Below are 23,059 nucleotides of genomic sequence, written 5' to 3'. Positions count from 1 at the left end.
AGTACAGCAAAATTATTTCTTCTTACAAAAAAGCAACCTGCCAAAATTTTCCAGTCCATTTGAAGTATTTGCCACCTTTTCTCGACCTGCTAATTGTTTCTTCTCCCCTTCCATTTTATTCCTCTTGTGCACCCCCCCATCAGCCGCTACCCCCCCCCCCCCCCCCATCACAGCTCAAATCCCAAGGGCAAGCCAAAGGCTGACAGCTTTGTTTGTGTTCTCTACTAAGTGATTTTTAATCAACTGGTCTGCATGAGTCCTCCCAAGGGCCACGGCGGCAGAGGCAGCTCAGAGATTGAGCTGAGCGCCGGTGGATGGCTGGATGGAGATAGTGGTGGAGAGAAGAGAAATAGACCAATGCTGTAGTCGGCCAGCTAATTTATAATTTTAACTCTATTTATGTATAAATATGCAAACAATGATAAAACCCATGTCTGTCAGTTTTCAAGGGGACAAAACTCCTTCACAATTATAGAATGTCTAATTCTCTGTGTCCACTGTTCACTCTCATTTTCCCTCACATTTCTTTGTCTTCCGTCCTCCTTTTCCCACACAAGAAAACTCACCTGCATGACACGTTATTCTGACCACCTATATTTAAAATGTACTATGTGGTATCTAGCAGTGGTGCACTGAACGTGCACTCAACGTGCTTCGTCCCGGACATTAACAGGAGGTGTCTATGCAAAATATCTAAATATAATAATGAAGCGCTTCATGGATAACATGAACACACACCGATAGAGTTGATCACTGTCGAACAAACACGACCTCAGGAATGTTTGTTCACATCATAACGTCACGTCTCCGTCCACGGACCCTCTGGTCCGCCCTCCCTGGTTACGAGCAGCTTATTGGGCGGCACTGGTTGAAGCACACGCGTTTGCAATAACCTAATTGAAGATGGCAGACGGCAGCAAAACGTCTGCATCCGACATTAAAATCCTTCATATCAAAAGACAAGATGCAAGTGTTACTGTCATATCCAATAGATGGTAAATGATGTCGAGCATAATATACACACATACGCCATGTTATCAGATAAACTAATCTAGTGACGGATATATAATAGCGTGTGTGTATCCAATATAAACCCCTTTTTCAAAATTGATATTTTTTTTATGGTATATACAACCTGTCAACCAGGGCACTCGTGGGTAGCAGCTTTCATTTTGTGACTCCTTGTAACAATAATATATTGAAATATACAGTGGAAGGCCTTTAAAAAGGTGGTAAAACAGTGATTTCCTTTGTCGGGTTTCACCCTGCATACATGTGATTTTACAGCAAACAGCATATGTCATAATGTATAAATGGCGATATTTGATCTAGCATGAGGGTTGAATTTGTCCTCGTTACCTGTCTTTTTTTTTTGAAAATGTCAGTTTAAAGAGCATTATACAGAGATTTCCCTGTCACGCGTCTCCCCATGGTTGGCATTTGAAAACACATGCTACGCTATCATGTCGAAGGGTGCGCATGCTGATGGATAGTCTGGCAGCTGTCAAGTGGAGGCGTTGCGTCTATGGCGCTGCGCATTAGGCGACGGTATTAGTCTACAGATTATTTACGTTGTTATTTGTGCAGTAATCCGCAGACAGAACGGCGGGCCGGGATCCTCACCTTATCAAAACAAACAGACATGAGACGCATCCATCCTCGGCAGGGAACAGATGATGCATCCCCGATGTGAGCGGAAGGCAGACGTTTAAATCTCCATCTATGTTCCTCCACCGGCTTCGCCGTCTGGCCACCACAGTGTAACATAAAGCACTTTGAGTTCATGCATATCACTTTACAGGCTGTCAAGCAGAATATAGAGAATATAAAGCTTCGGAAGCCTGACAACACTGAGTGGATAAATCAGTTAGCCCAGAGGGAAAAAAGCAGACACAGGCAGAGATTTCTATTTTGTGTTTTAACTGCTTTTATTTCATTTATTCTACTTTGAACAAGTCAAGGTTTTTAGTCCACAAAGAAATGGAGAGAGTGCATTGAGTGTTATAGCACTGGAGCAGAGGGGAGATGAAGGGGGCTACTTAAAGAGATGTACTTGTGGTTTGCCATTGTTAAACAACCTTCAGGGAAAATGGTAGCTCCCACCAAATATTACCAATCGGGCCTTCGGAGTGAAGGCTGCCACGAAACTGATGGGGAGGTTGTTTTGTACATTTGAAATAAACTGTTGTCTCCTTTTAGTGACCACATTGGTTGGTTCTGGCAGAAAAGCGCTTGTTGCTCACATTGGGAAGAGTCTCAGACAGGAACAGGGAACCTTCCGCGCTGGTTTAGCATCATGCATGGATGTATCTGAATGCGCTCAGCAGCCTGTACAGACACCCGCTCAGCTGTTTGCCGTCCTCGGTGTCTGGTCTCCCTCCTTCTTTCAGCCCTGCAGAAGCAGCTGTGGAGCAGCAGAGATAACTCTTAACTTTGTTTTGACACTTTTGATTAAGGACCATTGAAGGAACACCTGTATGGCGGGAGGGAACAATGGGCCGGGCCCATAGAGAGATTGATTTTGTGCATTAGAGAAGCAGCCTTTGTCTAAAGCCACAAGGCCCTTTGTTATGCTAACCAGCCATGGAAGATTTCCAATTCAATTTCACCTGAACGTTGGTCAGCAGCACGCTCCATTGTATGGCGTCCCTGGGGCCCGGCACCCCCCCGCCCGCCCGCAACCGCTGCCACTGCTGCTTCTCCCCTGTCGTCTCTCAAACTGCAATTTAGCCACAGCGGAGGGTGTGTGAGTTGCGGTGTGCGGGGAAGAGAGCGGAGGGAGGGTGTAGATTGACAGCTGACTGGATTCTGTTGCCATAATATTCGTTGCTTCCCGTCCTTGTGTGTGCAGCGGGCCGCAGCGAGGATCACAGTGGAATGAGATGATATTAATTATCCTAATCCTGATAGCTCTCTCTGGAACTCTCCCTCCACTCATCTGTCTCAGGAGAGGACTTGGATGGTCAGACAGAGAGAATGTCAGAGAAAAGGAATGAAAGCACATAAATTCAGTGGAGAATACTCCAACAAAAACACCACTCACCGAGGAAGGTAGATTTGAAGCTGTGGTTGTCTGTCCTCTTTTCATGATTTCATGGTTGCTTGATTGTCCCTCTAATTCCAATATTTCACCCTCATCTTGTCATTGAAAGTTCTATTTTTTTTGCCTCAGTGAATATCTCAATTTTAATAACGCAAATTTCTGAGGTTTTTTTGCCTTTGCAAACAAAACTGATATAACTTCCTTAGAATTTGCACATGCACAGAGCATTCTGAAAATGATTTAATAAACTGCCAAAACATTTATTTTGTGCCAAAACTATAGAGTGTTTTTTTTTAATTGAATATCTCTGCAAAAAAGCACATAATAATTGCAAGAGGGGAATGGGGGGTGGGGGGGGGGGGGGGGGGGGGGGGGGGGGGGTGGGTAAGGCGGGAATGGATGAATAGGCCTGTGTTACATAGAGATTTGTATTAAGATTAAGTCTCCACAGTCAGGAAAGGACACAATGCTGGGCTGCAACCATTTGCTCCGATACACGCGTCGAGAGAAACTTTTGAACTCACTCATTGTGTTTGATGGTTGTATTATTTTAGTGGTGACACACTCCAGTAGGCTGGATTTGATAACACACGCTTGGTCATTAATTACTTTTTTTCTTTCTCGATCATAAAAGAAGCTGCTTGGTTCTGCTGAGGGAAATATGGCTTGAAAGGTCATGTTTTTGTTTTCAGCATACATAGATGATTATTAAAGACTCCTCACTCCTTCTGTTTGAGCTCTGCTCTGACTGAATCGTGGAATTTCTTTATAATAATCATTCGCTTTGCATCGCCCGAGCATAATGCTGTTTGCATCGCCGATGTTACCAGGTTTAAAATTAATTGATTTGTCGTTCATCTCTGTGTTTTCACGGCTGTTTTCGATTCTGATAGTTCTTTGTTTGGTAATGCAGCACATCCACATAAATGTGCACAGAGAAAGGACTAATCCTGGCCTGAAGTAGAGGTACAGTATATTTCGAGCGCTTTTGATTGTGAAGGTTGTTATTATTGAATTTGAGTGACGATTGCGGCCGTTTGATCATGAATCGTTGTCGTTTGTTAGGATTTGCTGGGGGGGACACTGAAGTGTAGAAATTGTTTCACGGGGCATTTTGTGTTCCCTGGTCTTTGAGGGACTCTTGTTTTCGCTCTTGAGCTCGCCCTGTGGCCTTATGAGACCCCTGCAGGCGGGCACACAAGGACACACACACACACACACACACACACACACACACACACACACACACATTTTGAAAACACCGCATCAGACAAAGTGAAGGGAGGAGAATAGCTGTTTACCCCTTGTGCCTGAGGTATCAGTGCCAGCACAAAGTGGCAGCACCCAGCCCCCCCAGAGGCATGCAAAGTGTAAAGTATATTTTTGTTCTTGTGTTTTTAGACCAATTTTAATTCCACAGCTGCATATCTGAGAAGCAGGATTTCCTTGGTTAGCTTCCCAGATTTTCTTTCTCTTCATCATGCCGTTTCCCTCCCTTCCATCCTCCCTCTCCCTCATCCACCCAGTCTCCTACAGTCCCTAACCTCTCTGTATCTCACTTTCATACCCCCCCTCCAACGCTCCCACCCCCTTCCGTTGCCCGGGGGCTGATTATTTTAGTGGAAATACCGCCATGGTTCACCACTGCCAAATTCTGCCAGCCCGAGCCTCTGCCACCCCGCCCTCCCTCCCTGCCCCCATACCCACATCCCTCCACTTAGAATAACCAATCTGATGATGTGACAGTTTCTTTCTCTATGCAGAAAATCTCCCTCTAACCCTTTTTCTCTCCGTCTTGCGTTTTGGATTCCAGCGTTGTTTGACATGTTATGGAAGGGTTTCAGCTTCCCACCTCCGCAATCCTTATTCTATCCCAGGGAAGTGGCTGGCATGGGAATCTAATACTTGGCAAAGGCAGCAAGGAAGGAGGTGGTGAGGGAGGGTTGTGGTAGTGTTGGGGGTGAAAAAATGATTTCGAACACACTCTGTGTCTGTAGCCTTCCTGCGCAAAGTTAAGAGCGGAATTAATGTTTCAGTTCATTTCGTGCCAAGGTTCCAGTGGCCTCTGGTTTGAATTCGGAAAACAACTGTATTGGTTCGTTGCAACGAGCTGGAAAGCGGAACTTGGAGCCGTCAGACCCAACCTCAGTCTGCAGGCAGTGAAATGAATGTGGCGATACCGATCATGCGTTTACAGCCAGGTTCAAAATCTCGCACTGCCTAGTGATGCGATGGCACTTTGTTGTTTTTTAATGTGTCATCAGCTTCATTGTCATCCAATCATTTAGGGAGAATTTACCAATTATGTTTCTCTTATGTCAGTTTAAGTTATTTCAGGGTTACTTTAGCTCTGAGGTTAATCAACGCTCTCTTGTTACATTGTCTCTGAGCATACTGGCCAAAAGCACCCACCCCACCACCACGCCACCATCACCCCCCCACCTCTCCTTCTCTGTCTGTTTCTCCACAATGGCTCAGCCTTGGTGGGTTCTGGCTGCCTACAGATAACTGCAGTCTTTGTGCAAACCATTCCAAGAAGATACATACTGTACCATTCAGGCTGTGGTTGGCTATTTAGCCATCTATTCCAATTGCTTACATGCATTTACATCACCTGTCCATTAAATTATATGTTTGACCAGTCACAAATTCTGAGGCTTTTCCATTCTGTAAGGGCAATCATAAAGTGGTGCTGAATACGGGTAATTTAATCTTGTACCAATCAACGGCTCTCTGCCTGTTCGGGCTCCATATGCAAATGTGCCACATATGCATGCCATTTGGGCCCATGCTAACACGTATGGGTGAGGAGATGAGTGTAGATAGCCCCCACGGATGGTAAGTTGTTTATCTGTGTGCTGCGCGGAGCAGCCAGGCAGCCCCCTGTGTGAGGCTGAACAGGCAGAGCTGTCATTGTTTAACGCCTCCCCTGATTAGTTTACTCTTGCCTGATTAGAAATTAATTAAAATGATGACACAGATCCCAGCAGAGGCAGCAGGGGGAGGATGAGGAAGAGGAGGAGGGAAAGAGAGTGGAGAGGGACGCTGAGGTGAACAGAGGGGTTACTGGCTTGTATGTGATGTCCAGTGGGATGGGTGATGTAAAGTCAGGGGGCTTTTAGCAGGAGAGTGTGCAGTACATGGAGGGATTTGGCGTTGAGAGGATGGAGGGAGAGGGTGGGGGGGCAATTTGGGGCAGCAGGGGGGTTGGCAGGCAGGGAGCAGTGCTGTTGTGGTGTTGGTGGCTTAATGAGTGACTCTTCTCGCAATCAGAACGTCCTTTCCTCATGCATTCTAATGAGCTTGGATGTTGCAGGAGAGATCGGCTCCCTCTCTAATTTATTCAATATATTTTGTGTTTTCACCCTGTTTATTTAATAACAGGCACCGTGCACATTAATCAACATCTGAGCAATCATCCCATCAGCGTAAATATTGCAGAGTGACTTTTTTTCTTTCTCCCTTTTGCCCGGGTCATGTCAGCTTCTCAGAATAAACAGCGCTGGCAAACAGTGAGCCGCTATCGGCGTTTTGGTTATTGCATCTGCAGATGGGACGAGTGCTGCTGTGCATGTCAGAACAAAAGCACTGCGTATTACACCGAAGCCTGATAAGATCGTGGTTGAACAAATATCAACATTGTAAACATTTGAGTGCGGGGCTGAGGCTTACATGTCACCCATGGATGAGCTTGTAATTCTCTTTGCTAATAACTCCCCCTGGAGTCCCACCCCTGTTATCCTGCTACAGCCTCTTTGTTGCTGAGCTTTCCTCTCCTCCTTCCTTCTTTCTATCTTAATTTAAATATTCAGCTTATCAAGATGCACACTTTAACCCCCCAAACTAGTGATCGTAACCAAACTTTTGCTCTATCTTTTGTTCTAACTGCAATGATTCGTGGTGTTTCGCTCCTTTCTGCCCTCCTTTTTCCCTTCAGCTTCTCCTTGTCCATGTCATAATGTCATTCCGAAAGGTAGGGAATGAGGCCATGGTGGGTGTGTGTATGTGTGTTTGAGGGGGGGCATGTGATGTAGAAACTATAGTGAGTTGTCCATAGCAATGAGGTCCTGTGGTTCTCCTGGTAACCTAATTGGCATGTGTTTCCTGGCAGGTCTTATTGTGGTCTCTCCTAATCACTGTGCCCAGCCCTAACAAGAGCGACCTACAGTACTGCTGCTGCACTGAAGGAGCAAGTCTTTTGTTGTTATATTTCTTTCTCTTTCTTCCTCTTGTCTGTCCTCATCCCCCTCATCCTAACAGAGGGACTCGTTGAGACGGCCTGATTACCGCGGTCCCATCCAGCAACATGTGCATGTATGTGTGTTGGACTCGCTTTCCCCTCCTCTATAAAACCAGTTGGTTTATCGAGAAAGACTCCTGCCCAACTGAGCATGTAAACCCTAATTGGGAAATGCTTTAAATAATTTCTAATTAGTACAAGTGTGGTAATAATTGCCTGGGTAATCTGAGGATTAATTAGTGGCGTTGTGTGTGTGTGTGTGTGTGTTTGTGTGTGTGTGTGCGCGTGTGTATGTATGTGTGTGTGTGTGTGTGTGCTCACAGACACACTCAATCGGGCCTGGATGGCCGGTTGAATAGACCCCAGGTTCTGCAGCTTGCTAATGGAATCCTGCCCACTCAAGGAGGTCTGTGGAGGAGGGAGGCCAAGACAGAAGCAGCTTTGTTGGCCAAGTTGTTTTGTGGGTGGCCCCTCCTCCCTCCTTCCACCCCTTTCTTATGACCCCCACCTTATTTAACAGCTAACCTTGCCTCCACCTCCCCTTCACCTCGGTCAGCCAGCTCAGACCCCGTGCCCCCATCACCACACTCCCTCACCGTGCACACTGCTCTCATCCTCATTCTCTGGCTAAATGACATGTTTTATTTCCTTTGACCCGATATGTTCCCAAGCCCACCCGCAGCCACCCCCAGCCCCTACCCCCACATGTTTTATACCTATTCTTCACTTTCCCCTCTACAGTAATGTTCACCCTCTCCTGCCCACCTCCACAGTTCCCTCTTCCCATCCTGCAGTGGAGGAGAGGGTGAGCTAGCACTAGGCTCTTGAGTAGTGTACTTCCACATGGTCTACCCTCTAATTACTGCATCCTTTCTTTTGAAAATAGAAATGGGGGTAAAAAAGAAGGAAATGAAGAGTACAGCCACTTGTTGCCCAAAGCATTGCTTTTACAGCACTACTCACTGAATTGACGTCACTGAGCTGCAACAACTGATTCATGGGATTGAAAATTTATTTGTCTCAATATTTCAAGCTCAGCACAGCCAACAATAATTCTTTATTTCCTCTGGTATTTTAATAAAATCCCCATCTTGTATCCTGGTGGAAGTCCTTCCATCCACCTTTTTCCAGCATTCTGCTTGTAAATCACTTTCCCTCCCACTCTGTCACCTCCTGCTTCCTCTGTGTGACACATGGCTGTCAAGGCTGCACAAACACAAAGCGGCACGCTAGGAAACAAACAAGGCGGGATCAATACGCGAGACTAATTAAACAATGACACAAACAATCCCGCTGAATCCTGCTCTTAGTCATTTGTTGGTGTATATGAATCTCGCCAAGTTTGAAAGAGTAGCTGGCAGAGAAAGCCAGTTTGACGCATTTTTGCAGCTGCGAAAAACTGCTCGGCTGACAATAGTTCGTAATACTAATCGATCTAATTAGTCAAACGTCTATTTATTTTTTGCTGATTTGTAGACCTGCTAAGATTGTATTTAAAGAGGTGTGGGTCTGTTCATTCGTTTCAGGGCGGAAACATGTGTTCTGTTTCTTCTTAGAGGAAACAGCAAAAGTATTGATTTTAATTCTCTTTACACATCACGACTGAGACCTTGCCTCTCGTGTTTTTTTTTCCCTTCAGAAAATAATTGCACCGCCAGCTGCCTCAGATGTAGGTGCACTAGAACTCAGACCTGGTAAAAAAAAAATTGTATTTTCAAATACTTCACAAAACACCTCTATGAAGATATTTGATTAACTAAGTGTGCAGTTGTGGATGCTATTCATCTAGGAGCCTGCCTTCATTACAAGCCACAAGCTAAAATGGTCTCATGTCATGTGGATAGCAGCAGAAAGTCCCATCAGTCAGATCACAACAAATGTCTGCAGTAACGAAGAAGTAAATCCCTCCGCTCCCCAATGTTTCCTCGTTTGTTCCTCTTAAAGGTTTCACGCTTTGAATCACTTAAGTTGTAATTGATTATTTGAGTGCATACAATAGGGCGTCAGATGACTGACAGCTCTGTTTTGTTTGCAGTTGATCCAGAACTCGGCACATTGGAGCTGCTCTTCCGCGTTAACTCCGACTTCAGATGATGTAAGTACAGGAGGAGCTGGCGGTGCCTGCACACTCAGGTCCAGTGCTTTTATTTTTGCATTGGGGCAGAAATGGTGTCAATTATCATTCATGCCAGTAGTCCCAAACAATAGTCACTGTCAGTCCGGTATGACTGAATCTCCTCCATGTGCTAGTGCCTGACCATTTCCCTGACATTTACTGGGCCGGAACAAGGACACACCCTTTCCCTTCCCCTTTTCTTTTTCCCATTCCTCCCAGTTAATCAGACTGGTGTGAAAAGAAGGCTGATAAGCCCATTGTCTGGCTGACAATGTCTTGGTGATAGGCCCATAGTGGCCAACTGGATAGTCGTCCCCTCTCCTTCTGCCTCAACCCGTCCCATATTTCCTTGACCTGGATGCCTCTCTGCTCACCCTTCCTCTCCGTTCACCCCTTCATCAACCCTTCTTCACCTCTTTTCTCTTTGCCATTGCCATGCCTGTACCTCTCCCTCTCTGCAGGCCAGCACTGTCCCTCTCTGACCCTACTCCGCTCTCTCCTCTGCTCACCCTTTCCTCTCCTCCATTGAGTGTTGCAGAGCCTCCAGAGGGAACTCATTAGTGCACTGCTCCCAGGTTAATTGGCTGGCTCAAAGAAAAGGGCTGAAAAAGAAGAAATGAATGAGAAGAACACCCACTCTGTCCAGGAAGAAAAGGAAATCGACCTGTGTGTTTCTCACGCTGGCAGCTCCTCTAAACAGTGATGCAGCTGCTGTCAGGCCAGATGTGATCTTCCAACACTGATTAGTGCCTGCAGTCCTGTAACTGTGCAGGCTGGGGGGGTAAGGCCTTGGCCTCTATTGTTAGATTTATCTACCAGCGAACTACGTAACAAATCTGTAAGGCGCTCCATGTGACAGGTTCATATTTCTCTAAGAAAAGAAAAAACAAGATAACATCGAACTGAATTGAAAGTGTTATCCAATAGCTATCTGGATGAGTCTATGCAGAGATGGAGACGGGGGAACTGTGCATGTCCACGCATGCACGTCTGCGAGCCGCTCTCCAGCCTGTGCACGGGCCCTGGCGTCCGGAGAAACAGAGGGAAATGACTCTTGAGCGAGTGTGTTGTAGGAGTGGTGCTCATGACAATACCAGGAGTGTGTGAGTGGAGTCTGGAGTGCTGTCCATGCTTTAATTAACCACCCCGCTTCCTGTCACCTTAGGCAACCGGCACATGGTAGACATCTGACAACTGGCCGGAAAATGTCAAAACAGGAGAAAAAAAAGAGCAACACTTTTGTTCTGCCTCTAAAGCAAAGTGTTCAAAATCAAATAATTCTACCTCGTTAATATATTTTTCAAGACTGATAACAAACACAACCACCTGTTATAAACCGATTACATTTTTCAAATAGAAACTACAGTGAATGCATACAATAAATATATTGTATAGCTACTAAGTATTGTATTTTGACTCATTTTAAAGCCATTTACAAATGTTCAGACATGTAAATGCTTCAACAGATGCCAGAAAGCACGAATTTAAACATTTGTTGCCAGCTGAAATCACAAGTTTTAACTATCTGGTGATGCACAGCTCCTGCCATCCAGCAGAGCTCTCCCCACAGGTGGAAGCTGAACTAATACTCAGCAAACACTGTGTCAGGAACAGGATGTTTGCTGCAACATTTTGAAGGAATTCAGTATGAGGGGTTGGTGCAGATGGGAGGACAGAGGCGTTAAAAAAAAAAGAAGCACCTCCCCTCCTCTGTCCCTCTGGTTTTCTCCACTCTTTCTCTCCAGTGAGATGATAACAGGATCAGTGTTTCTTTGGGCTTTAGCCAGCATGAGGATCAAATTTATACAAGAGGGGTTGAGACTCCAGATTGGCTGCTGCACCTGACAGCGTGTGGTGGGGGTGTGGGATTAGGAACAGGGATGGCAACACCGCTAGTCTCAGGCTCATCTTTTTTTGCCATCCTCGCTTCTTTGGATTGGCCTTGGTTTGTTGGACATCACATCTTTCAACAGCGCTCCGTCTCTCATACACACACACACACACACACACACACACGCACACACACACACACACACACACACACACACACACACACACACACACACACGCACACACACAGAAACCTCCCCCCCACATCTTTTCTGCTGGGAGAGAAAGCAAGACAGGGGGGCACTGCATAGATTTTCTGCCATTGTGTGTCAATCACTCTGGATGTGTATGTTCGAGCGTATGAGTGTCTACGAGACAGCGAGAGAGAGGGAGAGAGACAGACAGACCTTGCCTCCAGTGATTAGCTCTGTCAATGCTGAGCTCTTGCTGCTTATAGAATAATACAGTAAGGCCTTGAAGAGCAGGAGAGTGAGGAGAGCAAGGTGGTCTCCCAATAATCCTGCTCAGCTCAGTGGTCAATAAATTTGTATTATGCACACCTGCATGCGTGTTTTTGTTTTCCGTGTGTGTGAAAGTGACGCGGTGGCTGCCCGTGTGTATTTTTGGAAGTGAATCCAAGCAGAGTTGCTGGGCTTGTTGCAACAATGTGGGAGAAGGGTGGAGGACGTCTGCGGCTCAAAGCAGGAGATCTCACAGGCCGTCAGTATGATTGTATTAGTACAGTCAGACACAGACGCACGGCATCGTGTCTGCTGGTCAGCTGCTCGCACATCGTTCTCCATCTCCCCTACTCTTTTATTCTGTAGTTCCTTGCCTGCTCAATCTCAGTCCCTCTTTCGCAGTCACACAGGCATCTTTTTGCTCGTGTCATAAGTGGGTGTGCAGAGTATCGCCTTGAGCTGCAGATGAACATGAAATAAACACAAACTAGGGTAGTGACAGTTTTAAATCGGCTTTATATCACTATGAAAGGTAAAGGATTAGGACGCTTTTTGCAGTCCTGAGGAGATAGGACACAGTCTTGGAGGAGAGCCCACTCCTCTCAGCCCACTGCAGGCCCGGGTGTCTATCTTCTAATCTTCTAAAGCACTCTTACACCATTTGCATGTACTATTGCTTACATAGTCTGCATACTGATGTCCCCATGCGCATGGAAAATGCAAGTGATGTTTAGAGATGGAAAAGCATTTCTCTTGTGTGCTACAGAAATCAATTTTAGGCTGTTTTTTCTTAATTAATGCCTCATTGTTGTTTTTAGGAGAGGGATTGTTCTTTATTTTTTAGCACTTTATTTTCTTTCATTTTCATTCTGGGGCCAAAACGTTCCTATAGGTTATTTTGATGTGATGTTTTGATATCTTGAACATTCTACATAGGTTTCAGAGCTACACTTGTTATAATTAGTATCTAAGCATGCTATGTTTTATATAAATCAGCATGATTTACTAATTCACCAACCATTTCTGTATTTATTTAAAACGGAAAAAACAAAGTTTTCTCCAGTGCCGTCATAATAATCCTTGATAGGCAATTTCATTTATTTTATTAGCCAGTCGATATGTTTTGCTATCTAATCGTCCGCTGATTGTGAATGTGCATGTGGGGCACATACTCATCTTTTGATTACCGTGGGTTTTGTCGCCTTTTTTCCAAACCAAATCAAGCGTGAAACCGTCCCGGGAAAGCGCTTTTTTATTTGTCCTTTCTCTCACTTCAGCTTTTGAGAGCACGGAGGGAACTCGCAACAAAAATCAAATTAAATTTTCTATTGAAAATGGTGCTCTTGTTATTTAGATGCCGGTTTGGGGTCTTTTGTGCGAATCTAATTATTCTCCACTATCAGGACGGTCCACAGGGTAATTAGTCACTTCTGCACCGAAAGTCCTCCCCGCATCCTGAGATTCTTATCACCGCAACTCTGACAATTTTAAAAGAGACATTTTAAATATCTTTTGTACTTTTCCCAACATTTCTTAAACCTTTAAAAACGGTCTGCGTATTCCGCCTCTGCGCTCCAGAAAGCGCGTCTGTATATCAGCTCTGGAGGGGAGGGAAGAATCCACCGCAGTGTTGCAGGCAGGCGCAAATGTTGCGCCGTGCCAATCAGGGCAATAATGCTGTGTAGAGTAGGGAGAATCAGGCGAAGGTGGAACACTAGCCCGGAATCAAAAGGAGCAGATGAATAGGTGCTTTTAAAGTCCGGCCCGGCGAGAGGTCCGCCGAGGAGCGCCTGCGTGGATCAGCTCAAACACCCCCACTTGGGAAAGAAATTGGTAAATTTAAGTGACTACAAAAGCAAATTGCCACACTGTCGTTTACAAGCGAAATTGATAATTGTACCAAAATTTAATTTAGCTCAAAGAACACAGCTATTAATAAATGCTGAAAACCGATACAAAAATATGAACGAACTATTAAAAAAAACACTCAATAGATAAATTTCCACTCGGAACAAATTCTTCACTGTTATTTAATTGGTGAAGTTGACGGGTTCCCTTTCTTGTTGTTACATGCATTAACTATTTTAACTCTTCATTCCACATTTTCTTCTTTAAAAAAAAAATATGCTGACAAAGGCCATGATCTAATTATTGTCGCCACAAGTAGGTTGAATTTTTTTCCACCATGATATTTATATTGAAAGTAAAAACACTGTTTATCAGAGTGTAAACAAGCTTGAATCTTTTAGCTTTTTCAGAGGCAAAATTGAAATGTATCATAGTTTCATTTCATTCTGCCTAATTTAATTACCTTTGCATGTTTCTTCAAACCACCCTTTTCTCTGCCACCTGTGGGCTTTGACATTTAGGCAACAGGAGATCTCCCAAAAATACCCTGAAATATTTATATGTCAAATGTAATATCCCGCCGGAGTCCCACCTCCCCCCCCCACAGATGATGTTGTTAAGTGATTTTGGTGGATTTAGACAGAGGAAAAAACAGCCAGGCTTGCTCTGAGGGGGGATTTTTAATCAAAGTCACTGTCGTTTTCTTGTCACCTGCTCCCAGACAGACAAAGTGGCATTTCCTGACTGTTCCCATCCCCGTCTGAGTTATCTGACACCCCCCAAAAATACTGCTATGGGGAAGCAGGGGGAGACAAGGCACCACAGCCTTATCCCAGTAAGGAGACGGCTTCTTATCAGATCCGGCTAGGAAGTTTATTTTATGGAGTAAATCTGTATAGAGGGGGATAAAGAAATGACACATCCCTTGCGGACACAAAGGCAGAAGGAGATTAGTCCTCTAGCAGCATATATGGCTTTAGTTCAACCTGACAGGCAGCGGATTGAAAGGTCATGAAATAATAATCCCCCCATTCTTCCACTCTAATCCTACGAGGGTGTGTTTCACTATGGGAACGTATGGGCTGAGGCTATGTGCTGCAGGGTGGATGTTCATTTTCTGTTGTCACTGCATTTAGATAGGCATCCGACACTGATTTAAATTAATTAGACTAATTATGATTGAGAAGGGTATTTTTTTCCCCAAAGATGTATATCAGTCCCAATGTATTCGTCTCAGGTGTTCTGGCTTTTAGGCATTTACTGTTCATGTCCGTGTAAATATGTATTAGTCGAGGTCACTCTCTTTGGCGTTTTTGAAAATGCAGACATACCAGAGGTTACGGAAAAAGATTACCATAAATCCATCTTCCATTCCTGAGCTATGATGCAAAAACACACATGTCAACTGCAATGGGTTTTTGGAAGGGAAACAAGGAAAGATTTCACCATTTAGGACCAAGTGACAGAGGCCAGGAGTGTATCCGCGTCATGTATTTGGTTGCCTGAGAGGTCAAATACAGGGGGTCGAGTCTGTGACCAACAGTCTGATAACCAGGCATTCACATTCACCGCGACCGAATGCGCTGCACACAATTACTCGATTAATAATTCTTATTCCATTACAGTGCCATGGAGACTCAGAGAGAGAGAGAGAGAGAGAGAGTGAGAGAGTGAGAGAAGGAGAGAAAGAGATTTTCAGAAACAGGGATGGAGACGCGGGAGACAGAGGAGGGAGGGAAAGCACATCAGGCTAAGAGATCTGCAGTGGCTGTATATTTCCCAATGCCTAGTTAAGGCGGCGAGGCAGGGGTCAGGAAACTTAATTATAGCCTAAGTGGATAGAAACTGCAGAATGATAAAGAGAAACATGCAGACAGATTGGAATGGCAAGGACAGGTTTAATACTATTTTCTCCTGTCTGCTTCCCCAACCACAATACAAGCCAGACCTGCAATCACACGAGGAAACAGCCCAAATGCCCTCCCTGACAATAACACTAATGCATATCAAAATTACATACTCGACAACTGGAAGGCATTTTGCATGCCTACTATTACTTTCCAATTTTATGGGTTCAAGGAAATACATATCCCATGTAATGGTGATATCAGAGGAACTTATTTCCATTCTGTGTGTGTCACAGCTTCAGATAAGCATTCACCTGTGGTCGAACAGGAGTTATTAAACCCCGTCTACCCTCACCGACCAGTCAAATAAATTCTATAATTTTTTTCAGCTTTGCCATTAATTCTTCATCGTCTCCTCTTTATTTACTTTCCTTAATATCTCAAAGTGGGATTTTTTATTTTTTTTTGCCACGTGTGGGACTTCTATGCAATTTGGGTTTTAAATCGACGGCCCCGCCATGCAGCCCTCCGCTCCGCGAGCTCCGCAATCTATTTGCACCGTAGAAGATTTGCATATCTGCAGCTCATGAAGCAAGGCTTTAATTTCCTCCTGCTGGAGATAAACATCATCTTGTTGGAGCAGAGGGGTGGAAGCAAGATGAGGTCAATGAAGAAGAAGCAGGACAAAGACGACGGGTCAGGCACTGAATAGCTAGAGGTAATAAAATTGCACAATTTCCATATGATGGCAAATTATATATATATAAATTAGACTGCAATTGCATATGGAGACCGGAGGGTAAGAGGGAAATTATAGCTGATTTGTCAATGATGTGAGTGTAGAGCAGAAAACAAATTATTGACAGACTAAAAAATAATGGGCAAAAGCTGAAAAGTTCTACTACAATCCAGTTTCATGTTTAAAGCGCTCATCTTCATATATTCTGTCTCTGTCAATATCTGTATTGAATCTATTTCCTGCTCCCTGTAGGGATTCTTGCTGCTGTTGGCATATCGCAGTGATCCCACACTGTGAATTAGAGTGTCAACTAAGCACCTTTCTTATGACAACATCAGACACAATTGAAATGATTAATTAACTTCGGATTGATGGGATTTAATCAGCGTCTAAGCGCAAATTCAGTTGAGTGCATTTGATGTAAGGTTAGGCGGAGTGAACTTTTCTTCATTTTCACTTTAAGGGTGCGCAGTGTGGGAATTTGCACATTGTTGAACGCCGTTCGTATTAGACAGGAGAGTTGGGGACGGCGAGGACTGAATGCCCAGCAGCTCGTGAGGGAGCATTCTACCCTGCCAGGGGCCATAAGGTGGCGGTTTGGGAAGAGCGTGACCAGCAGATAGAAATGCAAACTTTGTGTTTGCATTTTTGGGTTTATATATTTATCCACACAAACAAACTCCTCTGATTCCCAAAGGCGCCTCCCAGTCAACTGAGGCGACCGGAGAGATGGGGAGGCAAGAGCTCTGTGTCGCAGCCTTAATTTAATCAGACTTCAGTGATATGTCTTCCCCTCTCTCCCCAGGCATCTCGCGGTTTCACTGCTAGCTTGAGGAGAAGATGAAGGGAGCTTTCAGCCTCTTAGAAGATGAGGGTTAAAGAACGCAGAGATTAAGGAAGTGAGAGAGCGCCTGAAAGGAGGGTTGAGGATTATGTCATCTACAATTGATGTGCTCTCTTAATGTACCTTTAAACATGTGCCACGGGGGCCTGCCTTTATAATATCTATTCACTCATGGGAAAGGGAGGGGGTTAAAGTATTAACCAAGAAATAATTTACAACATATGTGCAGCTCACACATTGAGTGTAGTTATCAGGGTTTATGTCACTTTGATATGTATACGGCTTTGTCAAAGGAAGTCCGTTTCTGTTCAGCTCCCCATACGCCTCCATGCATCGCACTGATCTCCATATCAAAAAAGAGATCCTTTATCGAACGATCACAGGGACAAAGTGTGTCTGTATTCTACATCTTCAGCTCGGAGGAAACTGTGTCTGCAATCTAGTAAGACTACGTGTAAAGGATTTATTAAATTGACAGATTCTCCTCCAACAGCTGAATGAATTGTTCTTCAAATTGCTGCTTGTCTCAACAAAATGACAACGATGTGTGTGTGCGTGTGCGTGCGTTTGTGTGTCTGTGTGTGTTTGATCTGCTCCAGATCTTATCCATAAGAATGTTATGACGTTAAGTGTACTTGGATGTGTGTGTGTGTGTCTGTGTGTGTGTGTGTGTGTGTGTGTGTGCATACACTTGTCTGTGTGTGTGCGCTGTGTGTAACCATTCGATTAAATCCACAGCTATCACTAACAGGATTAGCTGAGTGGACAGCAGAAGTCTATCATTGCTTATTGATTTCCTCTGATTCCCATCAGCCCATCAGGGCTGGACATTCTGTGAGTGGCCCCAGAGGGACGAGCCGCTCTGGCTCAACATATCTGCGCGGGCTTCAAAGCAGACGCCCATCTTTTCGTGTCAGGGAAAGTCAAATAAGTCAAAGCTATCAGCGGCAACAGATGCTCTCGTCTCTCCTCCCGGGTGAAAAATACAGTTTGAGTACATCTCGAGTGAAAGACTCGAGGATCAATTTAATCAATGAGCGAGTGAGATGGCAGAGCGGGGTAGCAGCGAGTCCCCCCGGAGGTTGCAGGACATTACCGTGTCTCATGTAGTCGATGTTTTTGGCAAATTCAAATGTGGAATCTTTTGTTTCTGCCTTACTGGTGCCCTGATCTTCCCAGTTCGCCTTATCAAGCATTCAGCTGATTTATAACTGACACAAGGTTAATGAGAGGCTGCTTTAGAGGCACGGTATAGATCCTGTTTCTATATCAGGAGCATAACAAATAATTCATGATTTTACTTTTATATCTTTATGCTAGCAAAACAGGTTTAACTTAGTCAAAAGGGCACAATTTGTTATCTATTGATGGGTGAATATCAGGTCTACAATCTGAACTCCTTCATACTATTTTGACTATTGCGGATCAGTTTTTGGAAAACTAGGATAAACCAGTTCAAACTTGGTCTGCAATAGTTATAGTAGTCTAGTTTTAGTAGTCTGCAATAGTCTAGTGGTAGATATTTGTTAAAGAAACACCAACATGGATTCCAGGAGTGAAGTGTTTCGAAAGCAGTGTAGCTTAGTAACAAGACAGTAAGAGGTGTTTCAAAGTATAATTCAGCAGAGTTTAAGTTTTGAATTGATTTAAGGGCTTTTAAGCAAATAGCAATGTCAGTTCTGATGCTCAGTAGCGCAGTCGTGTGTAGAATAGGAGTTATTTTCAGACAGTAGCGCTAAATAAAAGATTTGGATATCAGAAAGTGGTTCGACAGTGGTACCTGACAGAGAAGTACAACACAACAAGCTTTGTTACTTGATAAAGCGGTCCGTATTGGCAAAAGAACGGGACTGAAAGCAATGTAGTTGAGTTTGATAAGACTCTTTTTTGGCTACGCGGTGACTTGGTTGTTGCACCTATATATAGTTTTATTAATGAGCATCGTAGCTCTGCCAGAGCTTTGGGTTTATGCATTCTAGACGTGCGTCTATGGACAATAAACATGCTAAAATTAGCTGGAGTTGGTTCTCAGTAGATTACATGATGACAGAGAAATTAGTCACTAAGTAGCAGTTTTAATGCAACTCACCTCCAAAGATATTTTGGTCTAAGCTGTCCTGACAACTGTCAGCATGTTCTCTTTGCATGATTAAAGGTGTGAATCAGCCCAGATGCCTTTCTGCAACATCCACACAGAACCTTTTCAGGAAAATCTGCACTTTTAAGGAAAAATAACTGCAACGTGCAAACCGTCCAAAAGGAAACTGCAGCACAAATGATGAGGCGCAACGATAGAATGTCTGCAGGTGATACGGCTGCAGATAATAACCTCAGCCAAGCTGTCGACCCCCCCCCCCCATCCCCCCTCGCTGGAGACAAGTGTCAAAGGCTAAGAGAGGAGATTTGTAAAATTAATAACAGTGTATGTGAAAGGATGAAAAAATAATGTACATTTAAATGTGTACCTCTGGATTTGGCTGTGACAGCGCTAGAAGAATTAGGCCCAATTAAAAGTGATAATTGCTTTGCTAATTTCTCCTATTAATTTCTCAGACTGTAAGAAAGAGTGGGAACATAATGGGAAAATCGCCTTAATTCCTTCCCATGTCAGACTCCTGATGTCTGCATGCTCTCTTTGCCTATAGCTCATCCCTCTTTCTCACCTTTTAACCCTCACCACTGCATTTCCCAGAAGATCAACTTGGGGAATTCAACAACTCAGAACTGTTAAAAGGATGTGCCTATAAAATTGTAGCTTGACTTCCCTTTCAACAAATACTGCAGAAAACTCAGGCTTCTTTAACTCTGAATCTAAGAAGAGTGTCCATCTTTCTCCCGTCTATCATTTTAATCATTACGTGTTCGTTTTGTGATTAAATATTATTTCATTGTCAGAAAAGGGCTGGTGTGTAAATAACAAAACACTCTTTTTTCCCGCTGTGGCTGACAAGGTGGTCAGCCACTTAATTTGTTCCTGTCTAAGCCTCACATGTGTATTGTAGGCAGTCCATTGAATTCCCATCCGTCATGGTTAGTTACACGCTTGTCAGCTGCTCCACCACTGCCCAGCAGTGGAGCATCACCCCTGACCTGGAAGCATTATATCTAAATCACATTACATGGCCCTGTCTTCTTTATTTTCCTTTTGAAGGCACCAGGGTGAGACATCTGTCCGGCCCTGTTTGAGTTCACTTCCCACTCAGCCACCACATCTTAATTAGCTGATCTGATTTTCTGCGTGCGGGTGTGTGTCCGTGAGTGTGTGTGAGTGTGTCTTTGGCACTGTGCATCTACGCTTATGGTTGGCTGAGAGGGTTTATTTGTGAGCTGAGGGTGATTGACAGGCTGATGGGAAGATAATACGCTGAGAACGACAAATGAAAGGAGCTGGAATTCAGGCATTGTGACGATAATGAATCTGAAAGAAAATCCTTGTGTTTGTTCATTAGCCATTGAGGCTGGATGAGATGCCTTGCAGACACTGTCAGCCACAGATGTCCCTCACTGAAGGATTCTGCTGCACCTGAGTCCTTCCTGTTCTCAGCGCATTGTAATTAGCACCGTAGTGAGAGCTGAACGGCCCTGAGATCAGCTCCTCAGCTCAGGGAAAAGTAAATATCTATCTATCTATCTATCTATCTATCTATCTATCTATCTATCTATCTATCTGTCTGTCTGTCTGTCTGTCTGTCTGTCTGTCTGTCTGTCTGTCTGTCTGTCTGTCTGTCTGTCTGTCTGTCTGTCTGTCTGTCTGTCTGTCTGTCTGTCTGTCTGTCCGTCCGTCCGTCCGTCCGTCGGTCGGTCGAAGTTTTTAGAGCAACAGCAACTGATGCTGGAGCATCAACAAACCATCACACTGACTAGGAGGCATCTGTTTCTTTGTTGTAAGTCAGGCAGACTCACAAAGTTTGACCGAGCAGATGCTGGCACATTTCAGATGTTGACACCGCTGTTCAAAGAAGACAGCGCCATCCTAACATCAGGTTAGAATTTCTTAAAATGTACTTTTTTGGCCATTAACCTATGATTGGCTATGGCACACTCGATAATAAGATAAGTTTAAAGTTGCACTCTGCGTGAAAAAGGTTGCCGACCCCTGTTTTGCAGCATTTAGCCCTGAATCTTTATATTTGCTCTCTCAGATGTGTTGCAGGTACTTGAACAACAAGTCCAAATGCTCAAGTGTAACCTCAGTCTGTATGTTTATGCCCCTTTTGCAAACAGTACCTGGACTTGAATGCAGCTGAATGCCTGCCATAGTGGCTGTGCCTATATGAAAGAGACACTGATTTCAGCCCTCCTGTGTCCTTGACTGATCTATTATGAGAATATGGTTTATTGTACATGCTGCCATGTCTGTTCTGAATTTCTTTTGCAGAGTTGTGATTGAACTTGAAGACACTATGTAGAAGAAAAATTAAAAAAAGAGTGAAAAGTGGAGATTAAATGGATAAAAATCCCTGTCTCTGCAATTGTAAGGTCATGACCGTGTCCATGTCACTGTTGAAGCAGTTTAGTTACAGTTTCATCTGCAATCTGTTAGAAAAGCCATCCTGGTGGTACTCCATCCCAAATGTTTTTAGACGTGCTGTCTGCTGAGTTTATGGGATTTTCCTGCAACTGCATTACATGAAAAACAGTATTTGCATTTTTTTAATCTACCAATTTTGCCTTTGAGAAATAGCTGCAGTATTTTCAGAAAGTGATATTTGGGCTGAGCGCATGAGATCTAGCATTTTTGTTTTTGGACAAACACAACTACGGGAACATTAGCAACATTCAGAGGCTTTCTCAACTTTAAAGCGGCACCACGTGTGTGTTTTGGCATTAAGTGCTGCCACAAGCTGTGGTAACATTGTCATATTAGCTTTCCAAACATCAGTAAACGGTGGACCGTAACCCAAGTACTCATCCATTTGTGGCCCTCTCCTGTCACTTCGGTAAACACCGTAAATTGATCACACTGAAAGACTCCACTTTATTTTTGTGCTCGCAGTCTCTGCCCCAAAGGTCCCATAAAAATCTACAGGCCAGATTATGATTTTTGGGAGGGAAAAAAACATCTTCTGCTGCAAGAGGAGAGAGGAGCGAAGATATGATCCTGTCCATGCTAAGAGGAGGTGAAAGTTAAGAGAATTGATGGGTCAGTGGATCATTCCTGACAGAATTAAATTAAAGATAAAAGTCTGGTGATTTAACACTCCTAGTTAAAGGGGCAGAATCAGTTATCAGTTTTCTTTTCACTGTGTTAAACGAGTGTCTTTAGGCCCATGTGCTGCACCGTGAGTAAATCTGGAAAGTAAAGATGACTATAATAGCACTAATGACTGTAATAATCAGAGGAGACGAGCCTCTGCTTGGCAGCATAAACTGTTGGAGATCTGGAGAAAAATGCTCCAGCACAGGGAGCTCCAGAGTAACACTGGAGCTCCCTGTGCTGTGAGGAATAGTGCTTCCTCAAGCAAAACGATTCATTCCATTGAGAACATGTTTATCTTAAATCCTATAATAATTAATGCTGACTGTATATATATCCCAACGTGAAAAATGGCCCTGCTGGAAATCAAACCTTCGGAACCAAGCAACTTTTTTTGTAAGGAAATTTCTTTAAGGTGCTGGAACCTTTGGAGGAACTCTTTCATGCTACACACACTATCATCTAGCTTTGACTCTGGGATTCTTTATAGAGACGTCCTTGTCCTCGCCATGGCTGCAGTTCTCACAATTTGACACATGTTGCTAAATATACTGAGTAATTTGGAGCCCAGACATTCTTTAAGCCAAGGGAACTGTGAACACTGAGACAATGGATAAATAGTTACAGCAGTATTTAGAAAGGAGAAATCAGACTTCAAGAAATTGCGATGGCTGCGGTCGAAGAAGCTCAAAATGGCTTTTGAAAAGGTTGGTCAAGAGTTAGTGCAAGGCGTGTGTAACGTTAGGCACAATTTCCCAAAATGATATCCTTCCATCATTGGATTCTGATCATTGTTAGGCTCTTTAAGAGAACACGTCTCACAAAAACATGCTTTTCTACCCGGACTCCCGCCTATTTATTCAGCTTCAACCTAATTCACCTTTTCATCAAAGC

General features: G+C 44.0%; 1 protein-coding gene across 2 annotated transcripts in view; it reads left to right on the top strand.

Moving 5' to 3' along the window:
* Window positions 1-23,059, top strand: part of sox1a (SRY-box transcription factor 1a) — a 62,424-nt gene that overhangs the window by 10,810 nt on the left and 28,555 nt on the right. Inside the window, exons 2-4 of one of the 2 annotated variants that reach the window (XR_003889936.1) lie at window positions 8,923-8,977; window positions 9,073-9,227; window positions 9,319-9,378. The gene's annotated coding sequence lies outside the window, so the exon portion shown is untranslated. The remainder of the gene's footprint in view (window positions 1-8,922; window positions 8,978-9,072; window positions 9,228-9,318; window positions 9,379-23,059) is intronic. The other variant, XR_003889935.1, reaches the window with a different exon arrangement.

Source organism: Takifugu rubripes, chromosome 1 (assembly GCF_901000725.2).
Source record: "Takifugu rubripes chromosome 1, fTakRub1.2, whole genome shotgun sequence".
Classification (NCBI taxonomy): Eukaryota; Metazoa; Chordata; class Actinopteri; order Tetraodontiformes; family Tetraodontidae; genus Takifugu; species Takifugu rubripes.
The sequence above is the reverse complement of the archived record's forward strand: the minus strand, read 5'-3'. Positions and strand labels throughout refer to the sequence as shown.